The 21,033-nt window shown below is 35.1% G+C and overlaps 1 long non-coding RNA gene across 11 annotated transcripts; it reads right to left on the bottom strand.

Moving 5' to 3' along the window:
- Positions 1-212: 212 nt before the first annotated feature.
- LOC113333358 lies at positions 213-6,582 on the bottom strand. Of its 11 annotated transcripts, none has more exons than XR_003351949.1 (12): positions 6,498-6,582; positions 6,227-6,280; positions 5,905-6,047; positions 5,544-5,698; positions 3,868-3,939; positions 3,674-3,785; positions 2,724-2,808; positions 2,586-2,637; positions 1,685-2,494; positions 1,432-1,506; positions 1,292-1,348; positions 213-616 (listed from the first exon to the last, which is right to left on the bottom strand). It is a non-coding gene; the product is annotated as an uncharacterized LOC113333358 (long non-coding RNA). The 11 variants fall into 11 exon arrangements; XR_003351952.1 differs by having other exon boundaries at positions 1,685-2,351; XR_003351947.1 differs by having other exon boundaries at positions 1,685-2,637.
- Positions 6,583-21,033: the final 14,451 nt, after the last annotated feature.

The raw sequence follows: 21,033 nt of genomic DNA, 5'->3' as shown, positions 1-21,033 counted from the left end.
ATTATTGATTCTGGTTCTAGTTTAGCAACAGATTTATGTTGCTAATTTTTTGCAACATGAAAAAAAAAAGGTCAAGTCTTCATTGACCTGGTCAAAATCCATTTCCCCCCACATTTTCCCCCTCTGCAATTTCCCAGTTCCCATATTCAACATACCCACAGATATACAAAATACAATGTCATTCAATGGACATACGAAGCTCTATTGTCGATAAACACGATAGATGATACAAATGAAGATACAAAACTCTATTATATCTTTAAAAAAAGGATTATTTAATCGAAGTGAACTTAAAGTATAAATAGGAGATACAAATGTATACAAGTATCACAGCAAACTTTCTGAGATGATCATCAAGACCCAAATTTTTGTGACTGACATACGACGTTCTATGTTGACGTTCATAAATGGATGGGTGATCTAGTTTGTGTCAACTGAAAGAGGCATTGAAAAACAGGGAAAGAAAGATAGACTAATAAATGAGTAAGAAGAAAGAACTCCACCAGAAGTATCACGAGACTCCGCTTGCCTAAACAATTCCTCTGCAAATCATAGGTAGATTCAGCTGCTGCGACAATATCACCAGAGTACTGCTTTTTGACTTAAACCCAGATACCTGCATAATAACCAATTTGATGTTTCAGTATTGAGGTCACAAACAAAAGACTAAACCCTAGAGTTTGTATAATCTGCAAAGACAAGTCACAACCATGTGAAGCAAATATCAACAAAAGTGAACTGAAGTGGAGCTGTATGTAGAAGCAAATCAACACAAAATAGAAAAGAAAGATTATAAATAACTGAACAAGGACAAAACAACAGCTACAGGATGCCTCTGCCGAATCAAATATTCCTTTGCCATGAGCTCTAACCACTACCAATAGACTGCATACTTTCTAAATGGACAAGTATATGCATAAACATGGAAGACTCTTGGAGATCCATAACTACTCTTGTACCTCAATTCTGTAACATTTAAGTCATTTGGATTTTTCCTCTTTTGAAGCTTATGTAGTGTAGGAATAGAATGCAGTCTTCTGTTTGTTTCCAAAGAGGTGATAAGAGTTGTCCATGTCAGTTAAGTGCATTCACATCTAACCTTAATACAAAAACTATGGGGCTATGATAATTATAGTTATAGTTTTTCACGCTCTACTAAATCCAGGGGCGGGAAGTAACATCTTAAGTCAGCTTCAGCCAAAAGTGAGAGACAAAATACCGAGAATTGTAGACTAAATGGACTTCTGACTACAAACAAAAAGCAGAATGAATTATATGACCAGGTCATTACCTCCAACATCACAGTATCAAATGATATAACATCCTTCTTAGCCTCATCCACGGACAGCTGTGAAACACAAGACATAAGTAAGAAATTGGGACCAAAAAGCTAGAATTATATTGCTCAAGTAAAACGCAGAGTTAAATTACCTTATCCCAGAATGCTCCCATGAAATCCCTGATCTTTTTTTTTTGACACGAAAAATCCCTGATCTTAGTAGAGTCCTAAATAATAAATCAGAACCGAAATTAAAGAAGGTCACAAATTTCGCTAGTCAATTTACAGACTCATATACTATTCCAAAAACAACATTTCATGGGTTGATTTTGAAATACAACCACTGATGAAAATATACGTGAAGATAAAGCAGATACATCGCAAATACATACAACAAAAACTTACTAAGTTCTTCCAGGTTTTCGTATATATTCTGGAGTCTTGGTGGTGTACAATCAGAATCCATGGATTAGTTCAGCTTTAGAAGAACCCACGTTTTGATCCAAAATTCGCAGAAGTGGACTGTTTTAAATCCCACTGAGGGGTGGTTGAAGTAAGCTGTGATGGCCTTCAACTTGCCATTTAAGAAATTTTTCTCCACCTGTCACCGAAAGGCACCTTAATTGATTATGGATAACAAATAGGAACTAGAGACTGAAAGAAGTTGATGGTTTCAATATATTCTGATCACCAGCATCATTCCCTACTTAAAAGGATAGTGGCCATCAAAAAGGATCTCTCACTCTAAACACAATTTGGTACAGATATACGTTGTCAGACTATAATGTTTGCCATGTTCTCCTGCTTATACAGCCAACTATGAAGCCATAACAAAGTGACTATATCATCAAGAAAATTGCGAAAAGTTAATACCTGTGAAGACCAAGGTGGATGAGTAGCTAACACTGATCCAATTAATAAAGACTTGGAAAAGACCAACAGGTGTAGCTAAGAGAAATTTTTGGTTCCTTACATTCATCAGGAATCAAATTTCTCCTTGTATTCAAGTAGATTTTGTCCACATAGAAATTCCTCTTCAAAGAAGAGTCTCAGCACTTGTTGATATGATCTTCTGCAAAATATGGGACTACTTCGTAAAACTTGAAAAGGAACTGAGAAATTTGAAGACATCCTAAAGAAAACCTATATTTACACCAAAGAAGGATGAACAACAGGACCCTCTAAGAAAACTTTCTCACAGCCACTTTGGCTTCCCTGAAAGTATGAATAAGTTTAGGAAGATCCCATGAAATGTATCAAATTCAAAGAGAATAAGTTGACACATGATACTATAGTTATATACCACCTTATATACATGAAAACAGTCAGCAATAGCTGCTCTCTGTGCATTGTTCAACCTACAGGGGTGATACATAGCATATATAAACCCTTTGAATAAAGGCGAAGTTTGTATACAATTAAATGCTAAATAAATTTAAGTCACCTTCTTGCTCGTGCATCGAAAACCCAACAATGAACACCACGCGGACCACTATATACCCAGAGAATGTGAGCAAAGCCAAAATCCTCTGAGACAGAGACACAGATGTTATAAGCAAAAAAAAAGAAGTGTAAGGTCTTCATTTAGGAATCAAATTCGAAAAAGGAGCACGACATACGAGATCAGCGGAAGAAATATAATGATCCTACTCAGTTACTAAATGGCTAGATTAGGTTTCCAATTATGATCAAGGGATTTTGCGTTATACACGGACACCTGACCAGGCATTACAGCTTTAAAAAACCTACACTTTAGTAGACTGATAGTTGCATATAGTATGATGCGTACACAGGGTTTAGAGAACACACATGCATCAGTAGCAATACCACAATTTCAAAATTATGTAAGGGGCCAGACAGCAGTAACTTCAGAACTGGTTGTATGATAACTTCTATCGACACAATATAGTGCAATTATATAGAATAGCTAACACTGATTGGGAACTTTGCAAAGGATCGAAGTAACAAGTATTTGTTTTATCCTACTTGTACCACCATGTGCTAAAGAAATTGCTGTGCATCTCCTATTGCGAACTTTCAGAAAGGAAAAAAAGATGTAAGGTTTCCTGTTTGCCAGGGCAAAAGAAAAAGTACAATAACTGGGGCAGCACATGAAGAAATTTTCAATTAGCTAAAATGCTTAGCGGTTGGAAAGTTCCACTCGGATAAGAAATGTACAACTGCCAAGAACATGATTAGACTGGATGGTTGTGCGGTCATCCAATTAGATCATTATCTGAATTAGGATACTCAAGAAATAGGACCCCGCAATGAAGGGACTTCAAACCCAGAGAGTTCAAGTCTTCCTGTTCACTCAACAACACTGACCATGGGGCTGCTCTTCGTAGTTCGTAGATTTAAAATTCAATGAATAGCTAATGCAGGAACTCCTACCTCTGAGTGCAGAATAAATCACTTTAATAACAATTGTCATTAGTGGCCATCACTTTTTGCAAATATTAGCACCCGAGCAGCGATACCAAACATCGACATAATCTGACATATCCTGCGATGAAATGCAGTTTAAACGTTCAAGGCACTGGGTCTGAATAATGTTTATTTGGAAGCAAAGATGCTCAACAACTTACAATATCGAAAACTAACTCCTTCTCCACCGGAGTGAATGCATTCTCACCAGAATACGCATTACGCTTAGCAGGCTGTTGAAAATGTTTAAGTTAAAAACACAATCTTCCAGGATACTTCACAAGTTAATTGGTTAATAAAGAAAATAAACGAACAGTTTCTCCATTGAGTGTTGGAAGGAATTCCGTTTCTTTTAATAGAAACTAGTACACAAAGAAGACTAACATGCCTACATATAGACAGCTCACAGCTGCACACATACAAAGAGGTCCCAGGGAAGTAGTCACTAGGTATTTCTCGAGATCATGCTTCGGGTACTATGTTTCAAAGTGGTCATTTTACATGCTAAAACTCAAGAGAAGGAAATTAAATCACACATCTACATTGTATACAGCACTGATATCAATTTTAAACGGGCAATCCCTTTTGATGGAGCTTTCCATCTGAGCAGCATTGTTGAACGATTGATAATGCAAATATACGTCATTTCCCAAAATGAATGAGAATTCCCTTCGCCCAAAGTAAGATAAGTCACAAGCTGGATGCTTCCGATCTAAACCCATATATATATCAAAACTAAACAAAAATCAAATGAAAATGAAGCTTCTCTTTTGAATTCTCTTTTGTAATAATTCTTTTGATTAAAAAAAAAATGAAAATGAAGAAGCACTTGCAATACTATATAATAAAATGCCATGTAAGTATTTTATTAATAAGATTCCCATTACCATTTCTGATGAGAGTATGAGATATTGAAGTGGGATTTCTGATGCTTGAAAATCAATATAGGCGAGATCAAGACACTCCAATTGAGTCACACATACTTAGAGAAGGTTAGACAAATAATTCACTGCGAATAGTTCAACAGAATACAGCCAAAAGCCTCGCTCTATGGGATCGATGTCTGAAGAAGACTATCTAAAGATTTCCAAAATGAGTCAGTTATCAACCATTCCCAGCCACCCGTTGCTGCTTCTAAAACTTTATTCAAATTTTTGACTATCTGGGGTTCTAGTTAGTGATCCAGTAATCATCATAAACTGACTGTTAAATTCATTTTTTCGAGCACTTCCACCTGTAATGCATCTCTTGTCCTAGCAAATTCTAATTCTCTGGACTCCCAAAATACAAAAACGCAATCAGAAATATAACAATAAGTATATGATGAAGTAGATATTGGGCATTGACTCAATGTTCACCATACAAGACTGGTCTAATTTCTGACATCAAACAAATGGACGTTATAAATCTACTAGTCAGGCTAACCCTAGAAATAAGGCAATGCTGTGCTCCAAATTATCCAGTACGTACTAGTCAAGCCACCAAACATTGAAATAGGAACTAGGACATACAGAAAAAAAAATCTGGACATAATACTTTTCTTTGATGTGTCTCAATATAACAATGTCACCTTAGTGTCTCAGTACTGTGCGCATCAAGTAAATCACATAGAAATACACAGGGAAAATACAAATGGACACTATGATACAACTGAAGAAGATATTTTTCTTTGGTGTACTTCAATATAACAATGTCGCATTAGTGTCCATTTATAGAATTATCCCAGATGCTCATTAATATGTCAGCTATGGTCGGTCTCTGGTGTGTTCTTTAATACAAGTTTGTGTCGTCAGCAGCTAGCATATTTGTTGCCAAGCAAGGTCAGTTTATTTCTAACCTTGGGATGTATTTGTAGGAGAACATGCCAGGTTGTTCAAGATATTCAAGCTCGGCATGATATTCTGAGAGGCTCCATTGGTATTACCTGAATCTTCACCTATGCTTTCTGACATTGCTTGAACCATAAAATGATACCCAAAAGAGATCACTGAACTACATGCGTGGAAGCCATGAAACAGTCAGCACCAAAGCATTATCAACAGATTGAACTAACCAATGAAAACACATAAAAATAGACTACAGCCATGAAAGACAAACCTACCAACAAGATAAGATAAACTTGATTCGACTTAAGAAATATAGTTCAACATCGAATAAATTCTGTCCTAAAAAGCTAATTTGGCGGTTCTAGTTTGTACCTGTTGTGCCAATGTTTTACAATAAACATCTTCTGATTCTCTGGCAAATTAATGACACGACCTCCTGCCTCACCATACATAAAAGGGGTTCTTTACTATATAAGCACACAAAAACCACTTCTCAATCGATGGGCCATGTTGACCTGGTGATTAAAATCCAATGGAAACTTCAGCATGAGAAGGAAATGAATGAAGTAAAATAAAGTAAAGCATAAATATTAACAGAGAATAGAAGTTTCTACAGAACCTAGTTAAACAAAGAATAGAAGTAAAATGAAGTAGGACATCCATTTAGAGATATCAGCATAAGTCAAACTTATACCTTCAATGTTCTTCAGATCTTCAAAGTACTTCAGTTCTTCAACCTTGACAAACCCTGAAATGGAAAAAATAAAATCGTATTAGATTCACATATGAAACCCTAAAATCGATAAACTGAAATCAAAATCCCTAATATCGAAAATAGCAGATTCACAGATGAAACCCTGAAATCGATAAACTAAAATGAAAAAAAAAAACACAGCTGAAACCCTGGAAATCAAAATCTCCAAACCCTATAAACTGAAACGAAAGGATTATGCGAACGACTATACCCTGGCTGTTGATTTCAGTTGTTTTAGAGCTGAAAGAGAGATGAAGTTCTATAATCACGCAGTTCTTCAGAGAAGGAGAGGAGATGAAAGAGAGATGAGAAGGAAAAAAACGACAAGGCCCTACATAGGATAGCTTTGGCTGAAGGGTGGAAGAAAAATAAAGAATACTTGACCGAAGTTTGACTTGGGCGTAAAAACTAGTCTTAGTGTTCTAGACCGCACGCGCACTTCGCACGCTTGAACACAGAGCAGCAACCTACATTTTGCAGTTGCAAAATTAGCAACAGCAGTTTGCCGCGAAACTTAGCAACGCCTTTTTATCCGTTGCTAATCTGAATTGCTAATCCCTCGGAATGGTGTAGTGGCAATGCCAACGATTCACAGATAAACCCTGGGATGAACGGAAGGAACAACATGACCCTGATTTATGCCCGTATATAACAAATACCACTGAACATATAACATGTCACAACAAAGGGAGAGTGGCACTAAAGAGTTGGTGATGATGAGTTACAAAAAACAAAACAAAAAAAGATAACGGATAAGTAACGGTCACCGGTGGATGTCGACTTTTTTTAATTAAGGATTTCAATGTATTAATAAAAAGAAGAATTAAAATTTTACAAGAAACTTGTTGGTAGTCTTGCAACAAGTTGCGCTCCAACTCCTTTTTGGATAGCTAAACCTAATCTAATAAAAAGAAAATTGCGAACTTTAATGTTAGCATCATGTAAACTCACCTAGGGTAATAAAAACTAAGGTACCAAAATTATACCCATTGACTCTACATATATCAAGGTATTTACATCTTTTATGCTGTACTGCTTTAGACAAAGCTAATGTATTAAGATACAATGATTTCATTAACTAGAACATGGATCGGTTCAGGCATGCACTTGTTGGTTACTGATAAGAAATCAAGGTGCAACACGTAAGAGATTGAAAGGAGATTAAGGTTCTTAACATATTGGTCAAAAATGCAAAGGAGTGGAGTTGATTGTTGTTCTCGTACGATGGTTCTGGAAAGTCTCTGGGAGCCGTACTGAGATAAGTCGATGGAGGCTACATAGCGCTGCATTGAAGGTTTATCGAGTATAATTTGTATGTTTTATTTATCTTTTCTCCTCATTTATTTTAGTGGGTTTTAAGAAATTTTGCTATTAAAAGTAGCTAGGTAAACTCTTATTTCTCTTTAATTCTAATTTAGTCCATTTATTACATTGATGATTTATTTTTTCCAATTGGTATGCCACATTTATAGTGGGTTTGGTTGTAGAATTCACAATTCTAAGAATTTATAATCCAATGAGATAACAAATTCGGGATTCATGTAAATCTCTCGTATGTTTGGTAACTCAATCTAGAATACATGGCACAGTTTGGATAACTTTGCCATGTAAAGAGTGGTCAGGATCTGTCCTTGGCAAAGATAAATCTATAGATGTAATTATTTGTCATAACTGATGGTTGTGATTGGAATTAGAAATCCATCTAATGGATAAAATTTACCATGTCACTAGTGTTCCATTAACTCTTCATAATAAATATTTATTAATTTTCCATGATAAATGTCAAATTAAAAATGATAATAAATAAAGTATTCTATTAATGATGGTAATGAATATATTTTTCTTAACTAATACTTAGGATCGGTTTGGTATTACCGTGAGTTTCACGAAAGTGCTTTTTCGATGTGTTGTGCTGAGTTATGTAAAAAAGTAATTGAACGTTTGCAAAATATAAACCAAAGCTAAAATTGATTTAAAAATCCATCAAATTGTGTTTGAAAAAATATCAGGTTCAACTATCGTTGTACCAAATGACAAAAACAGACATATCTCTGAAAATTATTTTTTTCTATTTTACCGTGTTTAAAAATAAGTAAATTTTTTACTATTAGACGTATATGTAATATTAAATTTACTAATTAGTATTATTAGAAAGTATTATTTTTTTAACCACTTTTTAAAAATCAATAGTTATTTAATATTTATTGTTGATAAATTAAAGAATCTGTCACTGAAATTGTATAATATGAAATATAGGTTGAAAATGAAAAATAATTATCTTTACAAAATAAAAATTAGTAATATATAGATTTAGGGATAATTTTTTTCAGTTACAAAAAAGAATTGGGATGGAAAAGATTTTTTTTTTTTTTTGAAATTAGGGTTGGACTATATCTTTTGCAAGCTTTTAAAAGTTGATAGAGTTTAGAAGTGTTTTGTATAAAAAGAACTTTACAGTATTTTTACCAAATACTCGGATGAAAAAATATTGCTATAAATATGTTTTCAAAGTACTTTTCTTGAAAGAAAAAAGTAGTACCAAACTCAGTCAGACTGGCTAACAATTATATTAGTGGATCGTAGAGATGGTGGCAAGTATTAGTGCCCAGTGAGTAATTTTGCATCGTCTCACGAATTTCTTAATGAATGATTTAACATTATTTGTATTCAATGATGATGGATAACATTGTTTATTATAATTAGAATATATTGTTATTAGGTCAAGTAGTTAACCATTTGACTTACCAACTAATATCATGGTTTCATTATTTCTATGGAACGAATAACCTCACATTTAGAAGGTTAATGTCGTAGAATGCAATGGACTGACCCTTTGTCCTTTGGCCATTGTGCTTTGTCATTTGGCCATTGTCGTTATCTGAGAGTGTGGGGATTCCATGGTCGCCGCTGCGGTCATCCAGAGGAAGATTCCCAAAAGGTCACCCATCCCAGGATTACTCTCTCTCGAGCATGCTTAATTATAGAACTTTTTGCCAACTCTGAAGTCAATTATGCTGAAACGGTCTCGGTGTTAGGAAAGAAGAAACCATTACCTATATTCTATTCGACAATCCCACATGTCGAGTCGGAGTACTATAATACCACCACCTTAATTGGAGTCGTCCTCGGCTCCGGGATATGTTCAATCCTAGACTCTGGCATTCTTTGTCACTCATGAGACCCTTACCTGACACAACGTACCCGTCCAACATATTGTTTCACCCTCGACAGGTAACCCATGGTCGGCTCTGATACCATTTGTAATGACCTGATCCTCCGCCAATACTGTCCCCACTTAGCCACTGTGGTTATCTGACGGTGTGGGGTTTTCAACTGACACTGATGCGGTCATCCATCAACAATTTCCGGGGAAGTAACCCATCCATGGATTACTCTCGCCCGAGAATGCATAAATATAGAGCTTTTTGCCTACTCTTAATCCAACTATGCTGAAAACACCTCAATGTTAGGAAATGGCAAACCATTACCTATATTCTGTTCGGTGAACCATACACGCCGAATTGGATTATGTACATAGACTATATAGGTATTTTGAAGAACTAGAACTACATCCTATACGAGTAGAATGGTTTCCATCAGAAATAGCTTAACGTTTCAAAATATAGTAGCTTAAGTGAATGCATTATCTTTTCTTTATGTTATTGAAATAGTAAGAACATACAATGTGATATGTATCGTTGAGTCAATTCTGAGTTTACTCTTTTCAGACTATTCTTAAAGGGGAAAAAATCAACAAGGATCCGAATACTGTTAATATCTACATAATTGTTCTCGAGACGTATGAGTTCAGGTGTTGTAATTTTGTTACAGCCTACATAGCTTAATAAGGGATACGCAGAAGGGAAATACCATTTCAAATGATTGACAAGATATTTTTATAATTAAAAAACATATCAAATAATGGTTCTTTCTTTTTGGGGGAAAAAGGTATGGAAAATTAATATCGATATAATTCTATGGATGGATTGAGGATACAACTCGGGAAAGCAGGGGCATAGTTTAGGAGAACGTCAAGGCGGAAAATGCTAGAAATGAATCATATATGAGTACATATATAAGAAAAGATTTGCTTACTGGAAAATAAAATCCGTTTTTCCTTTACCTTTATCATGATAAGAAGGGCAAACTTGATAATTGATAAATATTATATTTAATATCCATGCGTAAAAAAATGCATAACCAAACGACACGGGTTAAGCCCTAGTTAAAATACATAGGATTCATAAAATTTTCTTGTTTTAAAGTCCATGTACTGTTTGGCGTAACCCTCGTAATTTTAAAACTGTACATATATAAAGAATTTTAGGATTAAAAAAAGTGGGTCTATAAATCTTTAATAAGTTTCCCAGCAAATCTTAGGGGGAGGGGTCGGACTCCATATGAAGGATTCGCTAGAAAAGTGGTTTCCGTAGGAAATGTGATTCCAGAAAATTTGGGCAACCAAACATACCTAGGGAAACATAATTCCACCAAATTCCCTGAATCCATAAACCCCACCTTTAAAATTCTGCATCCAAACCCACCGCTAGATCTTTGATGTTATACGTCTTAGGATTGGTAGATAATGTTTGGAACTAAGACATCAGAAGCGAACAAATTTACACTAGTAAAATAACAATTAGGATCTTAACGTAGTACCTTCGGGACGCAAGATTAATTGGCTTTAAAATTCATCGCATTCGAGTTATTTAGTAAATACGGATACAGACTGATTAAGCTTACATGAGTAATTATTTAGTAAATACGGATACAGACCGATTAAACTTACATGAGTAAATTAGTGGAACTTGAGTACCCTAGTTGTTGACTTTCCATTATATATCTTTGATTTAGTTATTTTATTTAGACATTATACACTTAAAACATGTTTGATTCAAGGAATTGAATTCTTGGTAATCCAAATCCGGGGGAATGTAGTCAATTCCTTGAACCGAACAACAAAAATGAACTCTATGTAATTAAGAATTTTGATTCCAAGAACTCCAACTCCCTCCAAAATAATAGAATTCTATTGCATTGGTCTAATAGTGCAATGAAATTATATTTCATAGAAAAGCAAAAGTAAATGAATTACCTTAACCAAATACTTATTTTTTGGATTTGAATTCAATTCTTTATAATTCAGTTCCAAAAGATGGATTACCCCATAAGTGAATTCCTAGGAATCCAATTCTTCCAACCAAATGAGGTGTTAGTATTATTAATAGATTTCATAATTAACCAGTTATACTTTATGTAACACTTTGTTCTTTCATATCCGATATACGGAAAATGTGAACAAAGTTTTTTCTCGAATCCACCATATGTTTCTTATTTTCGGTCTGTTATTATCCCAATCGCGTATTTGCTTAGCCTTAAAGGATTACTATGTTGAAATGGGCATCGCCTATCCTCCCCTTCGGTACTACGTTAGTTAATTTCATTTACAGTATATATCAAGCACCAGCACTGTAACAGTTGCGGAACTAGACTTTTACTATGGAGTGGGCTTGAGTATTTTCTTATCCTGGGCTTAAACCTAAATAAATACAAATATTTTATGGCCCCATTGAGAATGGGGCTTTTTTTAGGCCTTGGTTTCGCCCCTAAACATCATATACATTTTCACTACATGTTCAGAAAACCTATTTTGAGGCATACTAGATTTTTTTGAGGCATACTAGATAATGCCAAAATAGGGTCACTAAATAAAAAACAACATCTCCCCTCATCCACCATTTTTGATAGTGGCGTAACTACCCTTATATAATTAGTGTAAATGATTATGATTAGAATTGATTAATTATGAGTTTTAAGGATTGATTAAACATTAAATTATTAGTGGTGAATTAGTAGAAAAATCAAATTTATGTGAGAGAGTTGGTATTTTTGAGAGGAAGAAGAATAAGTGAAGAAAAAAAGCTTGGGTTTTGACTTTTGAGATTTTAGTGATTAGAAGTGACCAAAATATGTGATTCAAATCAGAGGTAAACTTCTATCGAGGTTTAATTTCCTTTTATAAGTTGAATCTGCCAAAAAATTGAATTTTTAAAATCCAGATCTGCTGACCAGATGAACAGTTCGGCTGATAACTTTTGACCCGAACCTCTATTTTTTTTGAAATTATACCTAGGTTCGGCTGATAACTTGTCAGCCGAACTTAGATATAATTTCAAAAAAACAGAGGTTCGGCTCAAAAGTTATCAGCCGAACTTCACTCAGAAACTGAATCATCCACTAGGTTCGGCTTGAAAAATTGAGGTTCGGCTGGAAAATTGAGGTTCGGCTGAAAATATTGTAAAGTCGCATTAGCCGAACATAGTGTTTCTCTAAATCATACACTAAGTTCGGCTCAAAATTGATACTGCAAGATCATCCGAACTGATCTTCTGAAAACCCTAATTTCATCTTTGAAATCATATTCTACCGATCAAACAAAATAAAATCAATCAAAAACAAGATGGGTTTGTTACGCATACATTCTAAAATACATCTAAGAGCAATTGAGATATGGATTTCGCATTCCAACATCGCTCACTTTGATTCGTGTTTCCTTTATTTGATTAATTTCTTTATTGAATTGGAGTCCTACATGTTTAAGTTTGAAGTTTATTTTGATTTTTAATTTTAGGTTTTTGAGGATAAGGGAACTATGACAAATTGGAATTATTTAGGGATATATAGGTAACTACACTACCTTTAGACACCCCTTATAAACCCACCCTACATAATATAATGGATGAGTATGCCTAAAAAAAATGAGTATGCCTCAAAATAGGTTTCATGTTCAGTGTCAGTGAGCAATATCTTGTTTGCTGGGACCCCATGCAATGACTTTGATGTTTAGGGGCCCTTTAGTAACCATTATTTTAATGGATTATCAGCGTATAATCCATTATGTAGATTATAATGGATTCTATATGCGTTTGGTAATCATTATAATAATCGCTTATTTTAATCATAATCGGAAAAATCCATTATTTCCATAAACAGGAAAAAGTTATTTTGAAAATTTATTATAATTAATTATTTTTTCTAAAGAACTCAAATTGAATTTTTTCTTCTTATTTTCTCTAAACTATCAAGAGAGAGACAAAAAAACAACATAGGACTAAAGAAATATCGTATATCATTGTTCTTTCCTCTCCTTTTTGAGATCATCATTATAAGATAATCAATTATCTGAAAAGAAGTGTTTGAAAAAATTTATTTTTAAAATGATTATATCAAAATCATTTATCAATTTATGATTATCTATAATCATAAATAGATAATCATAAATTTTACCAAACAAGGCCTTATTATTTGTTACTTTTAAAGAACCATCTGTTGTGGATTGATCAGTCAAACGGATTTGGGTAGCGAGACGGTTTGGCGGATCTGCTGACTTTGCTCGGTCCTAAATGAGATTATGAAATGAAATGTGCCATAATGTCAGTGTCAGGCAATATGAGCGCCTATTGTCCATTGCAGGCTTGCAGCTGATTGGAACAAAATGGGCCAAATGGTCATATTAAAGAACCCTCATTTGGGGCATACAGGATAATTTTGGGGCATACAGACTTATGATGACATCCAATGCAAACTGCTAAGGGGTGTCCTAGTGATGCTAAAGTTACTGTAATACCTTTACATAGTTTAAATTACACTACTACCCTTCCACTTAATTAAATTCTAATCCTAAAACTTTCTCACTAATTAACCCATCCCCTAATTAACTACCCTCCCACTAATTAACCGTTATCCAATAATTAACTCCCTCATTAATCCACTAAACCGTTACTTAAAAAAAAATATTAAAGTTTTAAAAACCAAAAACACTTCTCTCTCCCTTTTCTTCTCATCTTCATCTCCAAAATTTCTTTGTTCGATTAAGTTCCCGATTAGACACATACATGGCACCTCGTGTTAAGCGATGCCCTAGAAATATGGTGCCGAATCCTGGTGTTACTTCTGTAGCATCTCAATCTAGGGTTTTTGGAAAATATGGAGATGAAGAGGATAGTGGATCGATTGGTGTTGGAGAGGGGGAAATAGAGGCTGATTCTTTAAAATTGCACATAGAAAGGTATTTCGCACAAACCCATTGGTTGTTTTTGTGTATTTCGTTGATTTATGACATGTAATCGATGATTCGTCTAGGTTTTTATTAGTTTCAGAGTAGTGTTTGGCTGAATTTTAGCAGCCGAACTTTTTTTTTTTTATACAGACGAAGAACTGTTCGGCTGAAAGCTTGTTATATTTTGAATATCGTATGAGCCGAACCACTGAGTTCGGCTCAAAAATATTTGTATGATAATCAGCCGAACTTGAATACCATTATTTAATAATCGATATAATACTGTTGGGTGCATTTTTCGGCTCATTGTGATAAATATCGAATGTGCCGAACTTTTGTGTGACCATGGATAACACTGTTGGGCACCTTGTTCGGCTCATATTGATAAATATCGTATGTGCCGAACTTTACACTGTGTATGGCCAAAAGCTTCCTGTAAACTTGTCCACTTATACGTGAGTTATCATATTTATTTAATTTGGAAAACTAATTAAGGTTTGTAATTTGTGTTAGCACCCATCCGGGAAAATTCAAAGAGAAGCTCAAAAGGAGAACAATGGAAGTGACTCCTTCTAACTCAAAAACTCCCAAACCTCGAGGTGGTGGCACAAAGAACTTACATGCAGGGAAAAGGGAAATTGATACGACTTGCTCTTTGCCTGTAGAACAAGAAGATGACAATGATGAAGATGTTGGTGAGGAAGGTCAAGAAGAAGAAGAACTAGAACAAGAACAAGAGAAAGTTGTTACATCAAGGGAGACAGGTAAGCACATTCCTCATCCGGATAATGTGATACGTCCTCGCAGGGATGGTTTTCCCCATGGTCTCCCTGAAGATGGTGGAAGAGTGTTGATTGGCTACAAGGAGTCATGGGCGAAGAAAATTTACGAGACTCCGGATCACAGGGATGCAGTCCGCGTACTTAGACACCAAAGCGCCGCACATTGGAATATTTTCAAAGAGGCTCCTGAGGTGGTGGCTTTAGTACAAGGCTCAGGTTTATGGACTGCTATTTTCTATGCACAAGAGGAATTTGATGCAGTTACAAACTCAGCCTTTTGTGAGAGATTTTGTCCGGAGATTAGTGAGCCTGCTATTGTCCGGAGACTTACACATTTCATCGCCCCTTTGGCGAGATGGTAATCACTTCAGATGATCCACAGAAGATTAGTGGTCTTAGAACACATGGGAAAAATGTTTACTCAGCGGTTTATGAAATGAATTGGGATGAGTTGTATGTACTTGCTGAGGAAACTCTTGGTTGGACAAAAGACAAAACAGAATTGGAGTTTGCGTGCCTGCTAAAGAGGTGAAGTTTGTGGATTCTAGCAAAAAGAAGTTGAAGAAAATCAAGTTCACTGCTTTGAAAAAGTGTTTTGGAGACACAAATGAGAAAATTTCAAAGGGGGAGTTGGTTATGGACGAGGTCACAGCTATGCGCACTGCTACTGCGTATTTGTTGCATACTTTAGGAAGTGTTATATTTCCCGAAAACAGTGGGAACAAGGTTAATGCTCAATACATTCAATTGTTAAAGGATTTGAAAAGCTGCCACAAGTACTCTTGGGGAACCGCGGCCCTTTCTTTCCTATTCGAGCAACTTGGAACTGCGTCTAGGTTAACAAGTAGAAACATTGGAGGTTATTTCACAATGCTTCAAGTAAGCTTGCACATTGTAGTTCCATTTTCAAGAAAAAAATCGGCTTTCAATTTTGGTTTATTTTACGCTAAACCTACTTTTCTGTAGGTTCGACTGTTTCGATTTCAATATCCTGAGCCGAACTTGTAGGGGTTCGGCTTTAAACCTTGTTTTGTACATAAGCCGAACTTGCTTATGTTTCCCCAAGTTGACAACCGCCATGATCCAATTCTACTGATCCTAATAATTAAGTTTTGTGTTTTGTTTTCAATATTGTTGGTGTAGGTATGGATATATGACCATTTCCCGGATTTGAATTTAGTCAAGGAAGATGACAAATGGGTAGATACATTCCCTACCTCGGCCAAATGGAGTTTCAAGGAAAATAAGAAGAGGAATAAAAAGGAAATCTTGATAGCTTTGAGAGAAAACTTAGACTCTTTGACTGTTGAACAAGTTGTATTTCAACCATACAAAAAGGATGAAGAAGATGATGATGTTGTTGAGGATGAAGATATGCCGTTAGGGATGTACTATGGGCCATTGTTTTATCCTGAAGGCTTTATAGTGTTTGATCCCCGTCGAGTACTCCGTCAATATGGATTTATCCAAACGATTCCGGTTCTAGAGGAATCAAAGTTCAAGTTGTTGCCCAAGGGTTCTAAGGGAACAAAGAGTACAGAAAGTTCATGGAATGCCGAATATGATCCCGATCCTACCATTCATTGTTGGAACAAATTGGAAGATAACAAATTAAGTTGGGTTAGCTTAGAAGATTTTCCTGGCGATCCTTGTGAAGTTGACCCGGCTTATATAGATTGGTATAACCAAATTTCACATCCCTTAATCATTAATAGGGAAATTCAATATTTGGTAGATGGTAAGAGGGGAAAGCGAACATAAAAGGGAGTGGAGCATAAGACGAGGAAGAACACAAAGGGCATGGTTGAAGATGTTTCGAAGTCTTACCGTACTATGGTATATTGAGTGCATACTTTTAAACTTGTTTTCAATATTTTTGTCTATTGTTGCTTATATATTTTAACTAAATTTTATTAGATGGCTGGGGGTAACTACGTGTTGAAGGCTATGAAGAAGAAAATTGATTGCAATGTGGATATGGCGGTGGAAGAGCAAGATTATATGTACAACATTTGGGTTGGAGTAATCAACAAATGTGAAGGTGCGAGTGGAAGTGGTGCTAGAAAAGGTCGTGGTGGTGGAAGACGCGCTGGTGCTCAATAGATGATTATGTTCAAATTGAAGTACACTAGGTTTTTATGGTTTGGTTTTTAAGTAATGTTTGATTTTAGCACAATTTTATTTACTTGAAGAAAACAATGTTATGTGTTTGGTTTTCGGTACAATGTTTTGATGTTTAACTACAATGTTATGCTTTTATGTTTAAGTGAAATGATATGCTTTTTGTCTAATGTTGTTTTTATGTTTAAGTTACGGTATAAAGTTCGGCATATAAATATGTAATACGTATTAGCCGAACCTTTTACAATTTGCTAAGTAAAAAGATCGGCTTATAAGTGTTTAACGCGTATAAGCCGAACCTTACACTGTAACATTCGACTGCTCTCTAATTGTTAAGTTCGGCACGAACTTCCATCTTAGTTTAGAGCCGAACCAAATTGCTGGCACTCGATAATTACCAAAGGAATCCTGTTCGGCTAAAACGGAAATTTTATAAAGAGACGAACTATTTTCCAATATTAGAATATTCTAGAATCTTGTAAATTACTATACTAACCTTAAGTTGATTTAAAAGCAAAAAATGCTCTTTTGGGTCAAAGCATAAGGAACATCAAGAGAACCTTTTCGGTTCCTCTCCTCTTATTCTCCCCTTCATACTTCATCGCCGAAATTGATCGTTGATTTATAAAAATTTGATCGTCGATTAAAAACAACTATAAAATGGCTCGTGGAAAACAAAAAGCATTTGGTAGGCGGCCCAAATCTTCTTCTAATCCGTCAATTGAAGACCAACAACCGTTATAAGGAGTTGAAACTGAATTTGACAAAGAAGTTCAATCAAGTGAAGAAGAAACCCCGGAAATGAGGATTAGAAGTTCAATCAACCAGGTTCGGCTAACACGCAGTACTCTATGAAAGCCGATCTCACGGTTCGGCTAGTTCGTGTTCGATTTCCAAAGCCGAACCTACTCTCAAACATGGATTCGGCCTATTGGGCACTAGTATTATAAGCCGAACCATAACACTTGAAATTTATAAAAACAAAAATTATGATTCGGCTGGATAACGTGTAAGCCGAACATTACATTGTAACTCGTATAATTTTTTGTATACGGTTCGGCTTATATTATCACATCGCATTAGAGCCAAACCATGAAAATTATTTGGCGCAAAAATAATTGAATGAAAGTTCGGCGTATATATTTCTCAATCGTAGAAACCGAACTGTTATTATTTTTGATGGTTCGGCATACACATTAGCTGTCGAACCTTACTCTGTTGCGCCGAACTAGTTGCAAAAATCATAACTTTTGGTGAAATAAAGCTGCAAAATGGAAATTAAACAACTTTTACAACCATACATGTGTATTATTAGCATTGGGTTCCTCATCCATGTCCTCATCTTCGGGGTTTGGCTCCATAAAGGAATCATCTTGAGCTTGAGAAAAAGGTTGAGTTTGGGTAAAACCATTTTCAAAATCCAACAAATAAGCCATGTCTGGATCTCCATCGTAATTGATATGTATTTTCATAGCTTTACGTGATGAAGATTCATCTTCCTCACTCGAATTTGTATCACACATCTCTCAATAATCACAAAGATCACAAAGAAAAAAAAAATTCCTCCTCTCCTCCTCTCCTTCTTTCCTCCTTCTTCTTTTTCTAAAAAAATAACTCACTAATCTTTAAAAAGAAAATTTTTATCCTAAATTAACACTAAACTAGCTAATCAGATTAACACTAATTAATCAGATTAACACTAATCTCATAAGGGTATTTTGGCATGTATGAAAATAGGTTGGATAAGGGATAGCCTAGAAATACTATTTCCAACCCCCTTTTTTGTTTTATTATATATGCCTCCAAATTATCTTGTATGCCCCAAATTAGGGTTCATATTAAATGGGATTTACTTCTCTAACTCATAGATATGGACCACTTGGTTTCTTTATATACCAGACTTTTTTAATGAGCTAATTTTGTTCTTAATTTATCTGAGCCATTGCTAATAGACTTAGACCTGTTTTGGATGATTTTATTTCTACTAATCAACATGCTTTTGTTTCAGGAAGGTCTATTTTTGATTCTGCAGTCATATGCAATGAGATAATTCACTCCTTTAAGCACAAGAAAGGGAGTAAGGGTTTGATGGCTTTGAAGTTGGACTTCGATAAGGATTATGATAAAGTTAGCTGGCCTTTTATTGTTAAGATTTTATAATGTGCTGGTTTTGATGCTAAGTTTATCAATTGGATTAAGATGTGTATGAGTACTGTCTCATTTCAGGTTTTACTAAACGGTTCTCCTAGTAAGAGTTTCAGTCCTACCTATGGCCTTAGACAGGGGATCCTTTATCCCCTATCTTTTTATAATTTGTCTTGAAGCCTTGTCTAGACTGATAAAAAAAAAAGGGACTAGAAGATAAGGATATTGCTGGAATAAGAATAGCTAGGAATGCTCTTGTAATTTCCCATTTTTTATATGCTGATGACTGTATCATTTTTCTTAAAGCCAATTATAAAATGCTTGCAATCTGAAAAATATTCTTGACAAGTTTTGCAGGTGGTCAGGGCAATTGATCAACTATGATAAATCAAGTCTTTTTACATCTGCTAACTTAGGAGGAGCTTTTCGAAAGGTATGGCTACTGCTTTGAGAGTGAGAAATGCAAAAGATCCAGGTAAGTACCTTGGTATCCCCTTGCAATGGGGAAGAATTAGCATAAATACTTTTGTTGAACTTGCTGAAAAAAATGGCTAATAGATTGAGTGGATGGAAATCTAAAACTTTGAACCGGCTGGCAGGTCTACTTTAATAAAATCTGTTTTAGATCCTATATCCAACCATGTTATGTTAATGTTAAAGCTTCATGTGATTCTTATTACTAAACTAAACAGGTATAAGAAAAATTTCTTATGCGGAGGAGACAAAGACAAAAATAGCTTATGTAAGGTTAGTTGGACCAAGGTCGGTACACCTTTAGAGTATGGCGGCCTAGGAGCCAGAGACCTTGAAGTTAATAATTTGTCGCTTCTTGCTAAAATGGCATGGAGAATTTTTTCCAACAACAATTCTGATGTAACTAAACTTTTGAAAGCAAAATATTACCCTAATTGTGATTTCTAGACTTGTGCTACCAAAAAAAGAAGCTCAGTTAGTTGGAAAATCATTATTAAAGGGAGAGATGCTATTAAAAGTTGTATAAGATGGAATATAGGGGATGGTGAGAATGTTGACTTACGGAATGATCCATGGATGTCAGATCTCCCATTATCTGTTGTTGCAAATGTTAATGATCAGAATGTGCCTAATTTGTTGGTTAAAGATATTATAGATCCTAATACAAGGAACTGGAATCTTGCAGCTATTGACACTTTTATCTCTGAGCAGGTTCCGGATGAGATTAAATCGATTCCAGTAGGTAAAACTAGCTAGAAGCTGTGCTGATCAGTTGATTTGGTCTAACAACAAAACTGGTGACGTCACGGTAAAAGATGCTTACAAATTTCTTATCTCCAATAAGTTAGGCAATCAAATGCCTAATCTAGATTGGAATTTTTTGTGGAAATTGAACTTCCCATAAAAAATAAAATATTTTTTGTGGTTGTTATGCCACAACAAACTTAGTTTAAATGAGTCTTTATACCGTAAGCATATTAGTGATTACTCAGGATGTAGTTTGTGTAACAGAGACTTTGAGACAAGTCATCATCTATTTTTTGGGTGTAGTATTGTTTGGCCTCTATGGAGGAAAATTATGAATTGGATTAATTTTCAACCAGGTGCTGATTATATTTCTCCTAGTATAATTAAAATCTTTGCAGGTTCAAAGGGAAGATAGGAGG

This window comes from Papaver somniferum, unplaced genomic scaffold (genome assembly GCF_003573695.1).
Source record: "Papaver somniferum cultivar HN1 unplaced genomic scaffold, ASM357369v1 unplaced-scaffold_132, whole genome shotgun sequence".
Taxonomy (NCBI): Eukaryota; Viridiplantae; Streptophyta; class Magnoliopsida; order Ranunculales; family Papaveraceae; genus Papaver; species Papaver somniferum.
This window is presented reverse-complemented; position numbering and strand designations above follow the sequence as displayed.